The sequence below is a fragment of the Protopterus annectens genome, chromosome 13.part0 (assembly GCF_019279795.1).
Source record: "Protopterus annectens isolate FY-2018-M chromosome 13.part0, PAN1.0, whole genome shotgun sequence".
In the NCBI taxonomy this organism is placed as follows: Eukaryota; Metazoa; Chordata; order Ceratodontiformes; family Protopteridae; genus Protopterus; species Protopterus annectens.
This window is the reverse complement of record NC_056747.1, coordinates 1,320,389,135-1,320,403,426: the sequence shown is the minus strand read 5'-3', so window position 1 is coordinate 1,320,403,426 and position 14,292 is coordinate 1,320,389,135.

Genomic DNA, 14,292 nt, shown 5'->3' with positions numbered 1-14,292 from the left:
CCTCAGCAATCCTATGCAAAGCTCCACAGCTTTCTGTTTGTTGTGTTTCAAAGACTGATTGGACTGGAAACAAACAGAAAGCTTGTGAATATGAAATTGTTTAGTGGAGAGTTACACACTGCTGGTTTGAGAGTGCAGCAGTAGGTCACAGTAACATGAAGTAAGTAAGTTTTTTTATATATATATTCTGGCAGGCAACCAGATAAAACGTTGAGTTTTTAGTGAGGTAAGTTGGAATATTTACTCTCTGGGTACTGTTTGTGTGAAACTAAGTTGAAAGTGTTCCTGAAGAATTTCCCTGACTTTGTCTCCTATTTTGGTCTGGCAAATCACTGAGAATTGCAGTCATTAATTAAGGAGGAATGGCTTTGGATGGAATCAGCTTACCATTTTGTCATTTTATCATTTTAAAATCTGGCTTTACAAGTCTTGTGTGCATTTATATGAAATTATTTGGAATATGTATTCTTTGGCTACTGTTCATGTGTATAACCCCTGGCTTTACCATATATTTTTGGTCTGTACTTCACAACAATTGTGCTTTTTCTGACAAATGATTGTGGATTGAAGTGACTAAATAAAAGAGGCTAGCTGGTGATGACAACAACATACCTTCTTGTCATTCAGTCACTTTAAAGTCAGGCTTTATCAGGCAGGTATGCATTTCATATGAAGTAAATTGGAACATTTATTCTCTGGCTAATGTTAATGTGAAACAAAACTGAAATTGTCCCTGATTTCACAGAATATTCCTAACTTCTATTTTTGGTCAGTTCTTCATAAAATTTATGGGTTTCTTGCAAATCATTGAGGACATCAGAAACTAAATAATGATGGACATTTGAGTTTCAAATTTCAAATTCTTCAGAAAATGCATAATAATGCATATAACAATTATTCTGGAAACTTCCTAAGAATACAAGAACGGACCTTTGTGTGTCATTATTCTTTTACTTTGTCACAATTGTTGCACTAAGAGATTGAGAGGTATTATTTTATTACAATCAGCTGAGATGTATGACAAAGTAGCTGTAACTGCTGAGAGAGGATGGGGACTGTTTGTGGATGAAAGTAACTTTCCCTGTGGTCATTTGCACAGCAAGCTGGCATGCAATATTGTGACCATTTTTTCGCAAGATGACACTTAAGGTATACATAATCAAGAGACTACAACTGATTGACATGGACATTGGTAGATTATAATGATAGCAGTTTTAGTGGTCTTGAATCTGGAAGATGAATCTAAAAGAACATATGATTTTGAGCATGGTCAAAAAGTGTTTATCTATATGTGCGTGTGTGTGGGGGGGGGAGGCAAAGTCTGAGAACCACTCAGTGTCTAGAGTACACTTAATCTGCCAGCTATCAGTAATGGTCCTGAACACAACAGACTTCAATTTCCTAAATGGTTGCTCAGCCTCAGTTATCCATTGTACTTTTAATAGATCCTCACCCTTGTTTAGGTCAGTCAAGGGGAAACAGCAGCAGCAAATTCAGTGATTTATTTACAGTAATAGCTTGTCAGAACATGAAAATCTATAATCTGCCTTTTTGCAGATGGCATGTGCCAGTTCTGTACTGCTTCCACTTTTTTGGCCTGTGATTTTCCTATGCTTTGGCCTATTACTAAACTCAAGTACTGAGCTCCTGCCATGCCTAACTTGCACTTAGCTGGCTTAGCATTCAAACCAGCCTATCAAACAAATTCAAAATGGTTTAGCCTTCAGGAGGATGGTTTTCCCAGTCTTCAGAGAATATTACAGCATCATCCAGGCAGGCTGCAACATATCTGGTATGTGGCTTTTGATTTTTTTCTTGTCAGGGTCTGGATTGTTGTGGATGCTTCATGGAGACTAAAAGGCAGGACTCTTCACTGAAAGATCCCTTCTGGTGTAGAGAATGCCATTTTTCTACAGTTAGTGAAATTTGCCAAGCACATTTGGTTAGGCCTGAACCTAACCTTGTCTAGTTTTACAGTCAGTTTTCCACACAGACATGGAATATACATCAAATTTAGATATGCAGGTTAATTTCAGAAGTTGACCTTATAGTCCCACTTCATGCCTAAAGACCAACACAATGAGACTATTCCTGTCATATTTTAACCTGCCTTGCAGGATACTTTTAAAGGAGCTGCTTCCTGGTCCTGGTTTCTTTTACTATATCTAAAAATCCTTAGGAATATCTCCTATATGGTAGTTCAAACAACATTAATCCAGTTGATGTGGAGGTACTTTTCATACAACAAAATAAAAATAAGGGAGCAGTTCTCCCATGCACTAATTTTTAATTAAACACTTAACTAATGTATGTGTCTGAGGCTGGTATACAGCTCTTCTTAACTATTTCACATTTAAAGTTCATGTATTATTCTGGACATGAATAGGGTGGCTGTTGCACTATTTGTAGATGTATGGTCTCAAGAAATTTAACTGCAGAATCAGGAAGTGCTGTTCTATACTGGTTGCTTTTCTTGTCTTTTACAAGTGGCCTCACAATGTCCACTAGTATTCATTCATACGGGATAACCATGGTGGGTACAGGCATTAAGAGGTTCTTAACCCTGTTATGGGACAAGATCAGTTTATAAAAAATGTATATTAATTTAGTTTCATTGGTGATTATAAAATATGTTTCTTAAAAAGCAAATATAATTTGTATGCAGGGATGTGGAAAAATACAGCTTCATAAGCTGAAATTACTGCTGTGTTTCAAATGCATTTTAACAATGAAAAGTAAGTATTGAATGAGCAGGGGAATGTTAGTGGCATGTTAAAGGAATTTGTTAGCCTGACTCCTCCAGGCTAGGAGTGTGCTGTTGCTAAGGAAAGTCTGAAATATCCAAGGTCAGAAAACAAAACCCATGGAGCAGGTGGGTCATGTAAAGGAAGGTGTTCACATGAAGGCCAAGGTGAGAATCACGAGAAATAAAAACATTTCTAAAGTCATTGATTTGTTAGAACTGTTTTTGCATCATTATTTTACATGAATGAATTAATAAGCAAATGTATAAAAGATGCAGTTTATTTTATTCATTGAGACTGGTTTACCAACTGCTATGAAGATTGTCTCTCAGAGCTGTAAATAAAATTTCTGTTTGCACATCATAAAGTGTTGTTCCTGACTAAAGGCAAATAAGGTACATTCTGAATGTTATTTATTTATTTATTACTATAACATTTCGGTGCCGTAACTCAGATCTAAACTTTGGTATTGCTGCAGGGCAGTCCTGGAATAGAGCCCATCACAGATTTTCTGTGAGTTCTACACTGCTTTGTATGGAATAGTCAGTGACTCTGATGTACAGCTATTCAGGATGTGCAAACATACTAGTCTCGGCAGGAAATTTGTTTTGTAAGGGAAAAGGGTTGGTTTGTGTTTTTCTCTTTTTTTCAGACAATTTTAGCAAACGTAAAATAAGTGAATGACTGTATTTCTGTTTGACTGGGTTGTTTTAAGGTATGCAAAGTAATTGTGGGAGCACCCCCACAGAACATTGGATGCTAGTGGGAGGACTCCACAGCAAATGAAAACAAGTTATCAAATGTATGTGCACATACAGCAAAGGGCAAATTAACACATGGTTTGTGCTAAGAATAAATGAGAAAAAAGGGAAAACAGTTATAGACAAAGTTAAACAAGTTCATGAGCATACAGCATGTTGGGACATAAACTATAAACTGTTAAAAACAAGTTCATGAGCCTACAGCATGTTAGGACGTAGACTATAAACTCTTAAAACAAGTTCATGAGCCTACAGCATGAGGGGACATAGAGTGTGCATCGTTAAAACAAATTCATGAGCCCATAGCATGCTGGGATGTAGGTGTAATTGCATAAACGTACCCTCAGAGGGTCCAAAAGAGTGGTCAGTTCTGGACACAGTACCTATCCACCCTGTTATCCCAATCACAATGCTGGAGCTGTAACTTTTGAGCTCACACCGGAACAAAAGCAAGAAGGTGCTGTGGGAAAAGGTTGATCAAAAACTCTCCTCTGTCATTACATGATGACAGACTTCCTACCCTTCTCTCTCTGTATGGTGTGTGGATTGCTATAGTTATTTTCTGTCCTCTGAACTGCCAAAATCCAGAATTTGTAAGGTAAGCCTTCACATTCTTTTTTATTTATAAAATAAGAAAAATGGAAGCAAAGATAGGCAAGCAAGATCAAATCCCTGAAAAAGGAACACCTGCATATTTTATGTATTTAACTATGGAAAAGAAAGTTGTAAGTATTTGCATGACTGGCTTCAGCTTACTAAACATTGTTCTGGTGTGGTATTTCCATTAAATGGAACTTATAATAGGACTAAATTGATGACACTAAAAGGGATTAAAAAAAAGCAAAGTAAATGGAAAACAAATGACAGTGCCTTATTCTTGATACACTGAAGCACTTAAAAAGGATAAAGAGTCAGCATTAAGAGGGATGCAGAATGCTAATAAAAAATATTGCAACAAGTAAAAGAGGTTAAAAAGTCAGTACAGACCAGTAAAAAGGAATCCCTTTATCCTGTCTTAGCAGGTTTGAAACAAACTGAGAAAGGCCAAAAAAGGATGATAATCCTCCAGTAGCTACTGCACCCCTACCCCCATATGCACAGGTGTGGGCACCTCCTGTCCAAAGTTCTGCTGTTTCCCAGACCCCTACCTTTTGGTCAACTGTCCAGTGGATGCCCAGTCTGTGTGATACTGTTACATCTCAGACTAGTTCCCCTGTTCAATCCTCATCTTCTAATCAGGCTTCTGCAGTCAAGGTGGGTTCTCCTTCCTATCCTTCTCAGATAGCTTCTACTTCCCCAACAGGGGCATTAGTATTTGATACACCTGTATCTCATCATACACGCTCACATGACAGGGTACAACAGAAAATCGTGACCTCTAAATGGGGATATTTTGGCACCTCTCATGTAAATTCTGCAGGCTAATAATATAGAACTTGTTCATTGTCCTTGGACCCCTGCTGATTTGCATACTATGTTCAAAAGTTTTCCAAATATTAGGGAAGATCCATTAAAGTTTAGGAAAGAATTAAAAGCTATAATAAAATGTTACAATCCTACTTTGACAGATTTTAAATCAGCTGCTTAGGGTAGTTAATTAAATTAAATAAAAAAGAAGTTACTAAAAAAGGCTAAAATAACAGATTTTACTCTCACAGGCAATGCATTAACAGATAAACAGACAGCATTGTTAAACAAAAGTACAAACATGTGTCAAGTTAGGACTGGTCTAAAATACAGGCATGCAAACAAAATAAAGGGAAAGCCCCTGCAAACTACTTGAGTCACCTTAAAACAGTATTTGCTAGACATTCAAAAATACCCGACCCGGAAGAGCAAGCTAAGCCAGCTGTTGCAGCAGCTTTTATGCAGGGTCTGCAAGCCCCTGTACAAAATCAAGTAAAGCAAGTGCTCATAGACTTGCAGGGAATGAACTTAGAGTCTTTATTAAGTGCTGCAAATCACTCTACAGAGTATCAAAAAATGTAAAAAAGATACTAAGAATAAGCTGTTAACTTTACAAATCAGGCAGCTAGAAAACCTGAGGGGTCAAGGCAGACGCAGGAAAAAGGGTAGAGGAATTGCTAGAGGATTCAGTAAAAGTTCTGGCCAAGGGGAACAAAGTACAGCTAGTTGACAACAACAAGCTGGCAGTGCCCCTCTGGCCTGAGCTAACACATCTTACTTCAATTGTGGAAAAGCAGGACATTGGAAAGGAAAATGCCCACACAGGCAAATGCAAAAAGTCCAAGACATGTGGACTAAATGACAGCCAAATTATAATATTGCAGTTTTTCCTCCACCACCACCTCACATTAAAAGGAGTCAGGAAGCTCCAATACTGACTAGATCAGGGAAATAAAACAAAAATAAATTTTAATCCTCTACTGCCAATAAATCAAAATGGACCATATGTTAAGATGAAAATAAATTAAAAAAAAATCCCATTTTTTTTAATTGTTTTTATTGGTTTTCAAATATTAAAAACAATTACATACATTTCACAAGTATTGAAACACAGTGTATTAAAACAAACTATTTACAAACTATCTACAGAATCCAAAATAGTTGCTAAATCTTCAATAAAGATTACATTTTGTCTAATAATCTTTTGAGCTTTATCCATGCAATTTGTTTATGAGTCACATTTGAGGTACATAATAAAGCTGTTTGTAATTCCCTACTACAAATAATCTTAGTAAGATATATAAATTCATTAAAAGAGAGGATATTTCTACATTTCCAGTTTCTGGTAATGATTTTTCTTGCTCTAGCAAGAAGGGTCCAAAAAGTTTCATTTGATTTAATGGAACATACCTTGGCATTGGTGCATTAAAAAGCAACAAAGAATTAGAAATTTCACATCTGTCTGACAACAAGGCTTTAATAAAGTTTTAAACTCAGTCCAAAATGGTGTTACTGTTCTACATTCAAGAAACATATGTGCCCAATCAGCATCCAATATCTCATCACATCTCCAACATCTACAAGAGTCATTCTTGTTTATTCTAGTGGCTTTTTGTGGTGTAATAAAACTTCTATGGATAAATTTTCAAGTGAAAATTTTCCAATATGTAGATGAAGATGTATAATGTACAGATTTAAGAATTAATATTTTATCATTTTCTGATAATTGTGTGTTATTGAAATTAATCATGTAGTTCCATAAATTGTTTTCTGATATTATTGAATCAGATCTAAGACTACTATAAAATCTAGATATTGAAATACCTACATTATATCCTAAATGGGAAAATTCAAAAAGGATAGATAACTTTTTGGGAAGGTCTGTTATACCAGAAAAGTGATATCTCTTGGATTCTGCTAGGATAAACTCTCTAAAGATTTGTATATTTAACCAATTATTATGGGAGGCATTATATCTAGCTAAGAGATAAGTGATGTCATGAATATTATTGTCTCCTAAAAATTGGTGCCAAAATATTAAACCATTTTCTTCCATAATTTTGATTTTTGCCATGTTAAAGGAGTCCAAACAACCATTGGTTAAGATTATTGGGAACATTAAGATGGACAAATTATTAGTTAGTAGATTTTTATTTATTACTTTTTTTAAATTTTGCAAGATATAATTAATTATAGGAATAAATTTTACATTTTTCACCTCACTATTAAAAAAATCATTTTTTAATTACTATGAAAAACTTAATATTTTCAGAGCAGTCTATACCCTTAGTTACAGATTCAATATTACTTAATAGGATTGCTTTATGTAAATATTTCCAATTTGAGGAGTATTTCAGACTTAACCATAAACATATAAAAAATCCCATTTCTGGTGGACACTTGAGCCACTAAGTCAGTGTTAAAAATTATTTCAGATCATCAAATTCCAGTATCAAAGCATAAACTAAAGGCAGTTGGAGTGACAAATGCTACTGTTATGTATCCTGTTTCGGAACCTATCCCCATTTCTTTAGGTCCGATCAAAAAAATAATTCTTTCCTTCTGAGTGCTACTGCACCAGTAAATCTGCTAGGAAGAGATTTGTTATGCAAGCTGGGTTGTACTATTTACTGTACCCCAGGAGAGGTGTATCTAAATATTCTGACAAAATCAGAGTTTTGGCAAAAGCTAAGAAACAGCCTGTTAGAAGCAAACAGGCAAATAAAAAGTTACTACAGCAGATTCCTGCCAACTTGTGGGCTATACACGCTAATAAAGTAGATATATTGAAATCAGCAGAACCAGTCAAAATAAAACTAAACCCATCAAAACCTCTCCCTAGAGTTCCATAATATCCACTAAAGCTGGAAGCAGAGCAGGGAATCAAACCTGTAATTCAGTCTCTGATACAGCAAGGAATAATAATACCAGCTAAAAGCCCTTGTAATACTCCTATTTTCCCAATAAAAAAGCCAGAAAAGGATACTTATAGATTTGTACAAGATTTAAGGGCTATAAATAATGCAGTATTGCCTACTTTTCCTGTGGTTCCAAATCCGCAACAATATTGAGTTGTATACCACCTACAGCTAGTTATTGTTCTGTAATAAATTTATGTTCAGCATTCTTTTCTGTACATATTCACCCTGAGAGTCAGTTTCTGTTTGCTTTTACTTATCAGAAACAGCAATATACTTGGATATGGTTACTACAAGGATATACTAAATTTCCTTCATTATTTTCTCAAATTCTAAAAAAAAGATTTGGAAAATGTGACATTTTCGGCTGGGTATGTGTTAGTACAACACTTGGATGATTTACAAATAGCATCAAATTCATTTCAGCAATGTCAGCAGGACACCCTGCATCTTCTGACTATCCTTGCAGAAAAGGGACACAGGGTTTCTAAAAGACTACAATTGTGGTCACCTCAGGTATGTTATCTTGGTCATTTAATATCTCAGAGGAGCAGGCAAGTGTTACCATCTTGTACTGATACAATATCTAAGGCCCCACCTCCAACTATTCAGCAACAGCTTAGATCTTTTCTAGGTATTACAGGATACTGCAGACAATGGAGCCTTAACTACGCAGAAATTGCCAAATCTTTGACAAATCTCTTAAAGCAGGCCACACTGGAGCCTCTCCTTTGCAATAGTATAGAGGACAATTCATTTCAGAACTTGAAACAAGCTTTTGCTACTACCCCAGCTTTAGGGTTACCAGACTATGGCAAACTTTTATTTTATTCTGTCATGAAATAAATGTATTTGCTCAAGGAGTGCTTGCACAGAAACATGGGGATAGCTATTGTCCATTAGCTTATTAAAGCACAGCACTTGATTCTGTTGCAAAAGAGTTTCCACCCTGTTTAAGGGCAGTTGCTGCTGCTGCCATTCTAGTTAATTTTGCACAATCTCTGGTGCTCAGACATGATTTTACAGTAGCTGTCCCTCATTCTGTATAATCTCTTACTTAAAATAAAAACTCAACCACTCTTGACTGCATGTCTAATGCTTCTTTTTAATCCATCTATTTTTCTGATCCACTGTCCTGTTCTAAATCCTGCATCTCTGTTGCCTACTGCTGAGGATGGTGAAAAGCATGATTGTGTGTGTGTAACTATTTGCTTTCTCCTAGGAAGGACTTAAAGGACATGCCTATACCTAATGCTGACCAGAACCTGCTTGTGAATGGCTCCTGTTGAAGAAATCAAAGAGGATGACTAATCGCAGTAATATCCATTTGCACTGAAGACACAATATTTTTGCAACAAAGATTAGTGGGTGTTCACTCTGCTCAAATAGTTAAATTAGTGGCTCTGCAAAATGCCTGTGAATTAGCCAAAGACAAGGTGGCCAATATTTTTACAGACAGCTGTTTTGCTATTGGGATGGTACATGATTTTGGGCAACTTTGGAAAGAGAGAGGGGATTTGACCTCTTTGGGAAATCAAATTAAAAATTCAGGATACATAAAATCATTGTTAGATACATTTTTGCTACCTAAGATGCTGTCTGTAATCAAATGTTGTGCACATCAAAAGGGAATAGATGCTGTAACAAAGGGCAATAATTTGACAAATCAAGCTGCTAAACAAGCAGTAACATGGTTACAAAAGGTAACAATGTGGCAGACCAAGCTGCTAAACAAGCAGTAACATGGTTACAAAAGGTAACAATGTGGCAGACCAAGCTGCTAAACAAGCAGTAACATGGTTATAAACGGTAACAATGTGTCAGACCAAGCTGCTAAACAAGCAGTAGAAGATTGTTGTAACAATCTCTGCATGTTAAATATGACAAACTCCAACAGAATGATGTATTTGATTTTGAGAATTTGTCAGCCCTTCAAGCTGAAGCATCACAGGGAGAAGTTCAGAGGTGGCTCAAAGTGGATGTATTACATTGTCTGACGGAATATGGTGACATCCGGATGGCCGACTGGTGGTGCCTGCCTCTTTGCTACCTTACCTGGTAAGGGCATATCATCTACCAGCCCATACAGGTAAAACAGCTTTAGTTAATCAAGTTACCTAAAGTTGGTATGCCCTTCATGTCTCCTCTTTGATACTTCAGTATGTAAACAAATGTGGTATATGCCAAGAGTATAATATTAGTAAAAATGCAAACATTAAGACTGCATGTTTACCACCACCATGGGGACCTTTTGTTAACATGCAGCTGGACTTCATCCAGATGCCTAGGACTAATAACTTATAATTTATTTTGGTGATGGTGTGCATGTTCTCAGCATGGGTGGAAGCTTACCTATGTTGCAAAGCTGATGCAGTCACAATTGTCAAAAAACTTATGTATGATTTTATACCAAGATTTGGTATACCATGTACTATCAATAGTGACCAGGGAACACATTTTAATAATTCTTTAATAAAAGGGTTATGTAAAAATTTTTAATACTAAGTTGAGTCTTCACTGTTCCAACCATCCACAGTCATCTAAATTAGAAAAAAGGGTAAATAGGACCCTCTGATTCTTTGATACAGCAAGGAATAATAATACCAGCTAAAAGCCCTTGTAATACTCCTATTTTCCCAGTAAAAAAGCCAGAAAAGGATACTTATAGATTTGCACAAGATTTAAGGGCTATAAATAATGCAGTATTGCCTACTTTTCCTGTGGTTCTAAATCCAGAAACAATATTGAGTTGCATACCACCTACAGCTAGTTACTGTTCTGTAATAAATTTATGTTCAACATTCTTTTCTATACATATTCACCCTGAGAGTCAGTTTCTGTTTACTTTTACATATCAGAAACAGCAATATACCTGGATACGGTTTCCACAAGGATATACTAAATCTCCTTCATTATTTTCTTAAATTCTAAAAAAAGATTTGGAAAATATGACATTTCCGAGTGAGTCTGTGTTAGTACAATACGTGGATGATTTACTAATAGTATCAAATTCCTTTCAGCAATGTCAGCAGGACACCCTGCATCTTCTGACTATCCTTGCAGAAAAGGGACACAGGGTTTCTAAAAAACTACAGTTGCAGTCACCTCAGGTATGTTAGGTCATTTAATATCTCAGAGTAGCAGGCAGGTGTTACCATCTCGTATTGATACAATATCTAAGGCCCTACCTCCAACTACTCAGCGACAGCTTAGATCTTTCCTAGGTATTACAGGATACTGCAGACAATGGAGCCTTAACTACACAGAAATTGACAAACCTTTGACAAATCTCTTAAAGCAGGCTACACTGGAGCCTCTCCTTTGCAATAGTAAAGAGGAAAATTCAGTTTAGAATTTGAAACAAGGTTTAGCTACTGCCCTAACTTTAGGTTTGCCAGACTATGGCAAAACTTTTATTTTATTCTGTCATGAAAGAAATGGATTTGATCAAGGAGTGCTTGCACAGAAACATGGGGACAGCTATTGTCCATTAGCTTATTACAGCATGGCACTTGATTTTGTTGCAAAAGGGTTTCCACCCTGTTTAAGGGCAGTTGCTGCTGCTGCAATTCTAGTTAATTTTGCACAATCTCTGGTGCTCGGGCATGATTTTACAGTAGCTGTCCCTCATTCTGTATAATCTCTTACTTAAAATAAAAACTCAACCACTCTTGACTGCATGTCTAATGCTTCTTTTTAATCCATCTATTTTTCTGATCCACTGTCCTGTTCTAAATCTTGCATCTCTGTTGCCTACTGCTGAGGATGGTGAAAAGCATGATTGTGTGTGTATGTAACTATTTGCTTTCTCCTAGGAAGGACTTAAAGGACATGCCTATACCTAATGCTGACCTGAACCTGTTTGTGAATGGCTCCTGTTGAAGAAATCAAAGAGGATGACTAATCGCAGTAATATCCATTTGCACTGAAGACACAATATTTTTGCAACAAAGATTAGAGGGTGTTCACTCTGCTCAAATAGTTAAATTAGTGGCTCTGAAAAAGCCTGTGAATTAGCCAAAGACAAGGTGGCCAATATTTTTACAGACAGCTGTTTTGCTTTTGGGGCTGTACATGATTTTGGGCAATTTTGGAAAGAGAGAGGAGTTTTGACCTCTTTGGGAAATCAAATTAAAAATTCAGGATGCATAAAATCATTGTTAGATGCACTTTTGCTACCTAAGAGGCTGTCTGTAATCAAATGTTGTGCCCATCAAAAGGGCATAGATGTTGTAACAAAGGGCAATAATTTGGCAGACCAAGCTGCTAAACAAGCAGTAACATGGTTACAAAAGGTAACAATGTGGCAGACCAAGCTGCTAAACAAGCAGTAACATGGTTACAAAAGGTAACAATGTGGCAGACCAAGCTGCTAAACAAGCAGTAACATGGTTACAAAAGGTAACAATGTGGCAGACCAAGCTGCTAAACAAGCAGTAACATAGTTACAAAAGGTAACAATGTGTCAGGCCAAGCTGCTAAACAAGCAGTAACATGGTTACAAAAGGTAACAATGTGGCAGACCAAGCTGCTAAACAAGCAGTAACATAGTTACAAAAGGTAACAATGTGTCAGACCAAGCTGCTAAACAACCAGTAGAAGATTGTTGTAATGATCTCTGCATGTTAATTATGACAAACTCCAAAACAGAATGATGTATTTGATCTTGAGAAGTTGTCAGCCCTTCAAGCTAAAGCATCACAGGGAGAAGTTCAGAGATGGCTCAAAGATGGATGTATTACATTGTCTGACGGAATATGGCGACATCCGGATGGCCGACTGGTGGTGCCTGCCTCTTTGCTACCTTACCTGGTAAGGGCATATCATCTACCAGCCCATACAGGTAAAACAGCTTTAGTTAATCAAATTACCTAAAGTTGGTATGCCCTTCATGTCTCCTCTTTGATACTTCAGTATGTAAACAAATGTGGTATATGCCAAGAGTATAATGTTAGTAAAAATGCAAACATTAAGACTGCATTAGTAAGTATGAGGGCATCATTGAATGCCACCAGGAAGTTAAGCCCATATGAAATATTATTGGGGAGACCCATGGCCCTTCCAGCTATCCATCCCATAGGAAATGATGATTTAACCTTGTCAGATGATGGTATGATTTTGTATTGTAAGAACCTCATTCATGTTTTGCAGCAATATCATCGAACAGTCAGAGCAGTGCTACCCAAAACTCCTGATCAGCCCTGTCATCAACTACAACTGGGTGACTGGGTTTATATTAAAACTTTCCAGAAGAAGAACTGTTTGGCATCAAGGTGGGGGTTACTCCATTAAGGAGGCTAATAATATGACAAAGGAGGTTATGCAGTTGTGACGTACCACAGCCCTACCTTTATTAAATGGAGAAAGAAGGTAGTTTATTAGATATGGTGACAGAGAGGTTGACTCTGTCAATTTTTTGATTCATCATACTAGTGATCATGGCCATTTTTGTGAAATTATTAAGAAGCATTGGCCGGTACTATTGTTAAATGATAAGATAGGGTAGGTAGTTGGTTCTACTCCCAGATTTGTTTTTAAGAACAAAAGTAATTTGAAACATCTATTATGTTATGATGTGAATAGACTTTCTACAGGATCTAGAGAAGGTTTTACGTTTGGGTGTGGTCAATGTAATTTTTGTATATGTATAGACACATCCCATGTTTTTGAGCACCCGGTGACCCACTGTAAGTACTTTATACATTGTATGGCAGACTGCAAGAGTACCTTTGTTGTTTATTTGGCCACTTGTCAGTCATGTATGTGTTTTTATGTAGGTAAAACAAAAAGACAGTTAAAAGAAAGTGTTAGGGAACATTTATTAGCTATTAGGAAAAGTGACCCCACTAATGTACTTGCAACACACATTATGAATACTAATGACTCACATAATTTTAAATTTAAAGTACTGGAACAGCTTGTTAGCAATGGGAGACTAGGTGACTTAAATAATACCCTTGAATAAAGGGAGACAAACTGGATCATTAGGTTAAATAGTGACATATTTCCAGGTTTGAATGGCCCTGTCCCTTTAAAGCCTTTTTTGAAGGGAAGGTGGTTGTTTAATGATTTTATTGTTAGTTGATTGTGATAGGTTGATTTGAAAGTAATGTGATGTATATATAATGATTTCTTTTTATATGTTTTATGGTCTGAGGAAGTGTCTGTTGAGACATGAAAGCACTAACCTAATAAATACGTCTTGGTTTTACATAAGATATACGTCTTGGTTTTATATGATTTGAGTCGTGGAGGTGAAGTGGATTTTCTTTTCTGTTTTGGATTACCTTAGTAACATCAGTCTAACCTGGTGTAATGTAAATGATTTTTCAAAGGTTGTGTCTCTTCAACTTGCAACCACACATCTTGGGGAGGCATGTTATGTCAGAAATGGGACTGTACCAGTAAAAAACAGCAAATGTAATGACACCATGCATAAAAGCATGTTAGACTCTCTGCACC